The sequence below is a fragment of the Amborella trichopoda genome, chromosome 10 (genome assembly GCF_054954075.1).
Source record: "Amborella trichopoda isolate Santa Cruz 75 chromosome 10, AtrichopodaSantaCruz75HAP2 v2.0, whole genome shotgun sequence".
NCBI classification, from domain to species: Eukaryota; Viridiplantae; Streptophyta; class Magnoliopsida; order Amborellales; family Amborellaceae; genus Amborella; species Amborella trichopoda.
The window spans coordinates 2393940-2404464 of record NC_142345.1 but is presented as its reverse complement, the minus strand read 5'-3'; the positions used below and the strand labels follow the sequence as shown (position 1 = coordinate 2404464).

Genomic DNA, 10525 nt, shown 5'->3' with positions numbered 1-10525 from the left:
CGATCATGGATTGCAAAAAAGTCGATCATGGATTACAGAAAATTCTATCATGGATTACAAAAAATTCGATCATGGATTACATAAAATTCGATCATGGATTACAAAAAAAACAACAAAAAAAAACAAAAAATTCGATCGTGGATTACAAAAAAAGAAAAAAACAATTAGATCATGGATTACAAAAAATTCAATCATGGATTACAAAAAACTCTATCATGGGTTACATAAAAAACAAAAAACAAAAAATTCGATCATGGATTACAAAAAAAAAACAAACATTTCGATCATGGATTACAAAAAAAAAAACAAACATTTCGATCATGGATTACAAAACATTCGATCATGGATTACAAAAAATTCTATCATGGGTTACAAAAATAAAAAATAAAAAATAAAATTCAATCATGGATTACAAGAAAAAAAAACAAACATTTCAATCATGGATTGCAAAAAATTCGATCATGGATTACAAAAAATTCTATCATGGGTTACAAAAAAAAAAAAAAAATTATGTTCTTCACAGAGCCGTTTTACATAAGCGATTTTAACTAAAAAATCCACCTCTAAATGAATAAATTACATCGAATTGAGTATATTTTCTGATAAACAACAATATAAGGAATCAAAACCCTAAATTTTTAACACATTATTTCTAATATATCATGAAAACAAAATCAAAAGGCGGAAAAAAAAAAAAACAGTGGAATTTTGGTTCCGCAGACATCTCAGTGTTCATCTCAAATTTCATGCTGTAATTGACCAGATTACGTAAAATTGAAAATTTTAAATCATACTAGACACAATAAAGATTAAAAACCCTAATTATTGAACTCATTATGTTCAAAATATGCCGTGAAATAAATCAAATGGCGGAAAAAAAAACAAACCCAAACTTCTTACCTGATTTTGTGAACCGAAGCCTTCAATCTCCAAAAAACTCTATTTTTCTCGACGATTATCACAAATTAGTAACAAAATGTTTTGATTCACAGCTTTACGATCACAATGCCTACAAATTTTAAAAGATTCAAGCCCTATTTGGCATGAAACTTTCAGAAAAGGCGGAAACCCTAAACACCAAATTTTTCGTGATCCAAAAACACCAAATTTTTCAACCATTTAATCCTTGAAAAAGCTGAATAAAGCTGTTTACAGCCTGCAAATTAGATCACATGCCAAAAAAAATAAGAAAAATGATCAAAAAATGACAAATTTCAAAGAATCCCATGAAGAACACTGTGCAACCCGTGTTCTTTACGGACTCGCCGATTCCGCACAGTGACTCGGCTAGTCACTGTGCAGAATCGTCCGGTTCTCTCTAGAACCGGACGATTTCCGATTTTTTAGGCGATCCGGTCCCCTTTTCGCGATTTCCGAGTCCGGTTCGACTCGACGTTTTTTAAAACACTGATTTGGGTACATTGTAATATACTATCTAAACTACCATTTCACGCTAAAGTATTTCAAATCCACAAGATTGGTACATGTTTTCCATCTTCAAATTCTAAGTCAGTATTAAAAATTGAATTTCGAGCCATCATGGAAATTTTTTTATACCTAAAGTGTTCTTTATATAAAAATTTGAGATGAGGCTTTACTTTATTTTCAAAAAGCCTATGCCTCATAAAAACTATATAGTGACTCAAAAGATGGTACAAATCTTGTCAATTTGTGAATACCTATTTTTAGGGTAAAATGGACGATCTTGATAATGTGTGGTAATATGCATTACTTCTATGACTTGAAATCCATTTTCTTTTTCACAACATAATTCTCAAGGCCAAGATGATTGATTGCAAATTTCAACGAGTCTTGAGCTGAAGATTTACTTATTTTATTATGGTTGCAGCCATATAAAAAGATTTCCTTTTTCAAATGCGTGGAATGTATAAAAAAGATGCAGTCTCTATAAGGACTAGGACTCATAAAGAAATGTCTAGAAAACAATTCAGGCACAGGAATTCCCTAGCATGAGTCTAAAATATATATCCATTAACTCAAAAAATGTACAACTCCTATTGTATCTATGAGCACTTGAAAATATCCACTACTTATCATGAAATTTGTAACTCAAAAAATGTACAACTCCTATGTATCTATGAGCACTTGAAAATGAACAGTCTAGATAATGTATTACAATAAAAAATACTTTTTAAGCCTCAAAATCGTACTTTTTTTCACACCATAATGGCCAAGGTTGAGATTATCGATTTAAAAGGTTTCTCGAGGTTGGAACTATAATTTTCAATAAGTTTTGATGTTGATGTGAGGCTTTGTTTTTTTCATAAAGCCTTGGCTTTTTTTTCTATGAACACTCCTTGGAATTATCGATCCCTAAAGAGATTGGAATAGTAAAATCGAAAAAATGATTGTTTGTTTAGGCTTTTGTTTTAGAGAAATTTATGCGCATAGAATTTGTCAAAGTTTATTTTGCTATTTTTCAGATTTTTGTTAAAGCGATCAAATTGCCCATATTTCGAATCTTCAATATTCAGAAATAAAAATTTTAGTAATAGAATTGAAAATTTAAAATTTAAAATTTCGGGTCTTGAAATTTTGAATATTAAAAACACATCAGATTTTCAACTTTCATTTTTATTTTATTTTTGGAATTTTTGGATTTTGAAAATCTTAAATTGTGAATGTCCCCCTTTGATCCCAGATAGCAATTGTTGTGGTACCCAAAAAAAAATGGATTTTCAAAATTCAAAAATATTGGAATTTTTGGATGTTGAGTCCAAAATTCTCCGATCACGAATCTTTAAAAACTAGATAACGAGGAATGTCTATTCTGTAAGATTATCCCAAGAGAGAGTTTGAATATGCAATATTTGGATGTCTACATAAAGAGATGGAAGAGTAATGGGGAAATTAATATATGTCCAAGAACTCGGTAGTGAAACTTGAAAAATGAAAAAATATACTTATTTAAGGATAAATTAGTAAAAAGAAGAAAAATAGAACTCTCAACATGAGGTCAATGTTATGTAGAATGAGGTTAATGTTATGTAGAATAAGATAGGCTGAATTTATTAAAAAAGTGGGAAAAAAAGTTTTAGAAGAAATTAGAGGGAAAAGAAAATTTGATAAAAAAATTTGGTGATGAAGTTATAAAGAAACTGGAGGAAAAAAAAATTTGATAAGAAAACTATTGGTGAAACAAATTTTCTTTTTGGAAATTTTTAATGGAAAAGAGTCCATGCCCAATTGGCAGGGCCTAGGGGAGATTTTCTATGGTCGGAAAAAAAAAAAAATATTGATCATCAATGGGGAGCAAGAATGGTGTTTTGTATTTTTTAGTTTAGATTTTTGAAAGAGAGACAGATGGGAACAACAGAGAACCATTAGGGCTTCCTTTGTGGTCAAGAGGGATCATTGTATAGAGAGAGGGTTTTGTAGAACTGAGACTAGTGAAACCTACCTTTAAGGTTTTAGCTTGAGAAGAGGAGAAGAATCTTCCAATGGAGCTTCAATGGCTGAAATCCATTGATTTTAATGAGATTGTCCCACTCTCGCACTAGAATCATCTTTGATCGCTAGCAGGCCATTGCTAAAATGTAAGCCACACAATAAAAATCTCAGACCCCCAATAGCTCCCAAACCATAAACGCCATTGCTCTTGTCTCTGCAAATTCCAGGAATTTACACACTAGAGAGAGAGAGAGAGAGGGAGCGAGAATGGGAGGAGGGAGGGGGTATAGATTCGAGTTGTAAATTCCAGAAATTTGCTCACTTTTTTCAATTCTTATATCTCTTTTCCTGTTCTTTTTTCTTTTTCGTTTTGGTGGGTTTGTTGTTCAAAACTTCATGCCCTTTCTCTTCCTCTCTGACTCTGGCACAATCAAGTTGCCATTGCAAATGTCAAATGAAGAGAGAAATAATTCTTAAACGTTAAAGTCACATGTTGCTTTATTATTTTGACTCTTCTAAGTAAAATATCAAGAAACCCCAGATCCAAGGGCTGATAGGGTGGATCCTATATAGCATCCCTTAAAAATACATCTTAGATAAGCATTGTAAATATTTGGGGCTCTTCATTTGTTGAATAGGGTAAGGTTGTAACAACTCTACTCATTTTTAGCTTCTTGTTTTGGCCACCAACTGCTCCCAAAAAGTGTTGCATGAATCTATAGGGTTTTTCTAAAGTAATACATAGGAAAAATACGATTATTTATTTGTTCACATGGTATCAGAACAATTTCTGTATGTATTTGTTTTCTTCTCTAGAAAGAAGAGCACTCTCGACATATGCGGTCGTTGCAGCACTTGTTATGTGGAGTTTTGGACTAGATCATGGAGCACCATGTTGTTCGTGGTTTTCGAAGGTTTTTTTTTTTCTATTGAGGTTGGTCTTTCTTGATCGCTTCTACTTAGTCTTTCTTAATCACTTTTACTTAGTAAGATCTTTAAGGTGTTTTGTTTCTTTTGGGTTTGGTCTCTTTCTTTTGAGAAATTTGGTATTTTATTCTCGCTAGTTTTCAGTCCGTCCAACACTTAGGTTTTTGACTTGTGGGTTCTCTTTGGGGGTTTATGTCTCGAGTTTTCAATCCATCATTCTCTTTGGATTCTCTTTACTTTGTTCTTTCTCTCATTGACATATTGGGTTGGGTTTTTGGGCATTTCTTCACTACAATCTTCGTGGTCTCTGTCTCTCTCTCTATTTTAGTGTGGCTGCTGGGCTACTCTCGTATAATACTTGCTCTTTGGTATAATCTCTCTGTGTGAGCGTGCGCTAGTTTTTTGGGTGGCTGCTAAGCTACTCTCATACAGGAGCTCTCATTGGGATACCTATACTAGTTTGTGATTGCTTATTGTGTACAATTGCTCTCTCTTGTGGGTCTTGGTTAGTGCTAGTTTTATGTACTAGCTTGTGGTGCCAGTTTGCTAGTTGGAGTTGCTAGTTCGTTGTGCACACTAGTACTTTGGATCTTGAAATTTTTTCTTCATATAAAACTAGAGATTAGTCTAACTATGGTTTTTTGGTTTGCTGGTTCTTGCTGAGTGCATCCTGGTTCGTGGTGCTTTTCAATGCATGTTTTATGCTTGACGATGTGGTTATTGTTTGGTTCCAATGGTTGTGGTTTCTTTTCGTTTCCTATATTGACAGGTAAAGGTCTTATTTCCCTTTCGCTTTATTATCTTGAGTAAAATTAAAAGTTTGCGAGATATCTGATGACGCTCTTCGATTAAGTTTTGGGGATTGGTTGTTTCCCAGTATTGTTTGTGACCACAAATGGATTCCTATATTCTAGCTGTCAAGCTTAATAGCCAAAACTATTATCAGTGGGTCTTTTATCTACGAATTTTTTTAGAATGACGAAAATTATGAGGTTACATTGATAGTTCTGTTGTTCAACTGTCAAATGGAGTTGTTGATTCCAAATGGACAACCAATAATACAAAAGTTAAGACACTGATCATGGAATCAGTTGAAACCTCTATTGGCCTCAATGTGAGCCCTTTGCACACAACAAAGGCTATGTAGGAATACCTGAAGTATGTATATAAGCATTATAATGAGGCAAGAATGTATCAACTTGTGTAGAAATTAACTCCCTGAATCAATGATCATAAAATATTTAAGAATTTTAGTCTGCAATGATGTTGATCTGGAATGAAATATATATGATAGTTGTTGAAATTCCTGCAGGCGCTATGGATACAATTCTCAAACTTAGGAATCGATCATGCTCTAGTCATTTTTTAATGAAACTACGGTATGAGTTTGAGCATGTGCGAGCTGCTATTCTTAATCGAAAATGTAGCTATGATATTGATAAATTTCTTCTAGAACTACTTGCATAAGCGACTTGCTTACAGTCAATTTCAATCCGTGGTGATTACTTCAGAGATTTTACTCTTTTGGTTACTCAAATAAAGGAAAAGGACGGGAGATGAGCAAAGTTCAGTGTTATCACTATCAAGAGATAGTACACTTGGCTAGTAATTACAAGAAGAAAAATGTCTGCAATACTGCAAGGAGACTGGACACTTGATCATAGAGTGCAAAAAGCAGCTCCAAATAAGTAGCAACCTCCTAAAGCATGTGCTGCAGTCATGACCACTTCATATACGGCCTCCATTACTCCTACCTACTCAACCTTTTGTTGTGCCTGCACTTCCATCCATCATCTCTCAAAGTCAATCAGCTTCTTTTACATCCGAATTTCTTCAACAACTTATACAAGCTCTCCATATTTCTGGTTTTGGTAAAACTGATTTATAAACTTCTTGAGTAATAGATTCTTGTACTTCTAATCACATGACGGGCAACTTTATATCTTTAAAACAAATTGTTCCATATAAGGGTACCCATAGTGTTCATATTGCTAATGGGCAATCACTTCCTGTAGAAAATATTGGTTCATTGCTCATTAAACCCCCCTAACTCTCCTCCTTTATTTCTTTCAAATGTTCTATATGTACATAGTCTATCAGGCAATTTAATTTCTATTGGTCAACTCGTCAAACAAAATTGTATCCTCACTTTCCACTTTTGATTGCTTGATATATGACCTCCGGATCGGGAAAGTGATTGAGAAAGGTTGTAAGAAAGGAGAACTCTTTGTCTTGGACTTTAGAACTGACTCATTATTTACTCAGTGTCTTTTTGCTCTTTCTGTCTCTGAAATAAATTATACAAATAAACTTTGGAGCCTCTGAAATTATCATCATAATTTGAATTTGCCTTATTATTTAATTCAGGTGCGTTATTTAATAAAATTGATACCAAGATTGTGCTAGATAAATCATGTGAAGATGGTATTCATGTCAAAGCTGTATCATTACCTTTCAGTTCAAGTGAGAGTCATGTCATTTGTGCCTTTGATTTAATTCATAGTGATGTATGGGGACCAACACCAGTTATTTCATTAACTGAAAAATATTATTTTATTTATTTTATAGATGATTAGTCTAGATATTTTTGGATATACTTTTTGCAACGAAAGTCTAAGGTTTTAAAGGTGTATAGGGAATTTCATTCAATGGTGATCACCCAATTCAGCAAGAGGATGAAAATTCTACGCATAGACTCAGAGGGAGAATATATATCAAAGGAATTTCATTATTTCTTAGCTAAAAAAGGCAGTTTTACTTCAATGAAATTATCTTCATACACCACAACATAATGGTGTTGCAGAAAGAAAGAACATACACATTCAATAAACAACTCGGGCACTTCTTCTTCATACAAATATACCTAAAGTCTTTACTTCGAATTTTCGAATGCACATGCTTTGTTATCTTACCTTCGATTGATAGATATAAGCTAGATGCAAGGTCAGTCAAATGCATGTTTCTTGGATATGGGGAGATATAAAAATAATATTGTGGTTATGATTGGGAAGCTAAAAATTTGAGAATATCCAAAAATGTGATCTTTTTAAAAAATGTTTCATATTTTCCCCAAAACTTGTTTTCACCTCAATCACTAGCTCATCATCCACTACTTCCATCTTGTCTTTATTTCTTAACCCTTTGCAAACGTTTGAACAACAGATGAGAGTTTCCCTGATTTTGCCTTCACTACCACCGTCGAAAACAGGTACTCTACCTACTCCACCTCATCCCCTTTCCACATTGGCTTTACAATGCTCCATTCGAGTTCTTAAACTACTTGTTCACCTTTCTTTACTTTCAACACTAGAAATACTTTTCATTCCTAGGTCTCATAAACATTAGATAGTGCATAGTAGAGCTAAGCAATGCAGACATAAATTAAAGCAATTAGAAGCTAACCACTATTGGGATTGGTCTCACTTTCCAAAGGTCATACTCTGATTTATAGTAAATGGATTTATACTGTCAAACTTAGGTCGAATGACACATTGGATAGATATAAAACTAGACTTGTCTCAAAAGGTTATAATCAGGAGTATGACCTCGACTACGATGAGACTTTTGCACCATTTGCTAAAATGACCACTATCCGAACTTTGATTGTTGTTGTTGTTAAATGAAATTGGGATATATTCCATATGGACGTCAAAAATGCCTTTCTACATGGGGATCTATCTAAAACTGTGTATATGAGAATGCCACCCGAGTACCCTACTTCATCTACTCAGATGGTGTGTAACTTACAAAAAGCAATCTATGGGTTGAAGTAAGCACCTCGAGCATGATTTGCAAAGCTAAAGAATACTCTTCAAGCCGCAAAATACCATCAAAATGATAATAACTACTCCTTGTTTAGTTCATCTTCTTCGAATGCCAGTGCCTTTGTCTTGATTTATGTCGATGTTATCTTAATTACAGGATATGATCATCATGACATACATGTTTTGAAAAAAGTTCTCCAAAGTTCTTTCCTAATGAAGGACTTGGGTCACATTACATATTTTTTAGGACTTAAAATCTCCAGATTACCGGAAGGAAATCAATCTCTATCCTTAACCTTAAGAGCATATTTTAATGCTGATTTTGCAGGTTGTCCAGATATACGTCGTTCCACTACCGACTATTGTGTCTTTCTTGGGGCATACCTGATTTCATGGAAATCCAAAATCAACCAATCGTGTCAAAGACTTATATTGAATCAGAATATCAGGCTATGTCTTCTGCATGTGGTGAAATAATCTGGCCTAACTACTTGCAAATTATGGTGTTATTTTGAATTCTCCAACCCCATTATTTTGTGACAATCAAAACACAATAAATTTTGATGGCAACCTAGTTTTTTGTAAACGAACTAAGCATATTGATATAAATTACCATTTTGTTCGGGAAAAGTTTGAACGGGAAAATCACACTACCTCATGGTCCTTCCTATAATCATATTGTTGATATTTTCACTAAGTCATTGACTAGAGGGTGCCATGATAATTTGATGATTAAACAGATGTTGGTACATACACATCAATTTGAGGGGGAGTGTTAGAAAATACATTGTAGATAAGCATTGTAAATATTTGGGTATCTTTATTTGTTGAATAGGATAAAGTTGTAACAACTCTACTAATCTTTAGTTCCTTGTTTGTAGCCTCCAATCCATACATACTCGTCCAAAAAGTGTTGTACAAATATATGGAGTTTTGCCAAAGTAATATACAAGAAAGATATGATTATTTTTTTGTTGACACCAGCTGTGTGTGAGGGATTTATTCGATCATTTCCCTAATAGAAATTATCAAAATTGAGAAGAATATAAAAATGCTAAGCAAATTCTAATTAAGGCTAAACTTAAGGATATGATAATCTATACAGTAAATTAGGAACAAGAAAAGGTAAAACAGACGTCGTCAAATTTGTAAATATGAGAGAGAAAAAGTTTAGAGATCTAGACCATATTACATTAAGAGCGAGGAATGATGAAGAGATCAACAAAATGTGAGTAGTTATTTTAATAAATTATTAAATGACTAATACAATGGAAACACAGTGGTAGAAGGATCTGTTAGCATAAATGAAGGTGGAGGTCATGGATACATTTTTAGGACTGGAATATCAAAAGTGCAAGAAGCATTGAAGATGATGAAGATAGTATAGACTTTAGGACCAGATGATATCCTGATAAAGGTTTAGAAGTGCATGGGGGAGATCGGCATTGACTGGCCGACCAAGTTATTTAAGAAGGTGTTAAAAATAAAGAAAATGTTAGACAAATAAAGGAAAAAATATTATGGTACCTATTTACAAGAATAAATGAGACATGCAAAACTATGCGAACTATCAATGGATCAAACTTATGAGCCATACTATAAAGCTGTGGGAGATGGTGATTGGGCAACGACTGATGGATAAAACAAATATATTAGAAAACTAATTCGATTTTATGCCAGGGTGGTCAACAATTAAGGCTATTTTCCTACTAAAGCAACTGATTGAGAAATTTAGGGCAAAGGGAAAAGACCTCCATATGGTCTTTATTGATATAGAGAAACCTTGTGACAGAGAACCTCATGATTTATTTAAATGGGTGATGGAAAATAAAGAAGTCTCAATGTACTATATCAACTAGGTGAGAGATATGTATGAGGAAGCGCTAACTAATGTGCAAACAACTAGCAGAGAGGTGAACGCATTTTCAGTGAGAATTGATCTACATCAAGGGTCAGCATTGAGCTCATACATCTTAATCTTAATTATAACTGACTTAACTAGGCACCTACAAAATGAGGTACATTGGTGTATGTTATTCACAGAGGACATAGTTTTAATCAATGAGACCCGAAGATGTGATAACATAAATTTAGAACTTTAGAGGGATGCTCTAAAATCTGAAGGATTAAAATTTAGCCAGATTAAGATATAATATATGCAATCCAAGTTTAATAATAACAGAGTAGAGACAAGGAACTAATTAAAATTGATGGCCAAAAAATACCAAAAAGAAAGCACTTTTGATATCTTGGATTACTAATCCAGGAAAATTGAGAAATTGAAGAAGATGTGGCACATAAAATTAGAGCTGGGTGGACGAGGTGGAGATGTGCAACTGGAGTTTTATGTGATCGTTACATGCCAATAAAGCTAACATGGAAGTTCTATGAGACAACTGTGAGACAAACTATGCTTTATAGGA

General features: G+C 33.5%; 1 protein-coding gene across 6 annotated transcripts in view; it reads right to left on the bottom strand.

Moving 5' to 3' along the window:
• Positions 1 to 3867, bottom strand: part of LOC18427932 (actin-related protein 4) — a 29633-nt gene extending 25766 nt beyond the window's left edge. For 3 of the 6 annotated variants that reach the window (XR_016043111.1, XR_016043105.1, XM_020663486.2), the window contains exon 1: positions 3422 to 3867. The gene's annotated coding sequence lies outside the window, so the exon portion shown is untranslated. The remainder of the gene's footprint in view (positions 1 to 3421) is intronic. The other 3 variants (XR_016043108.1, XM_088850053.1, XM_088850052.1) reach the window with 2 other exon arrangements.
• Between the last annotated feature and the right edge of the window lie 6658 nt (positions 3868 to 10525).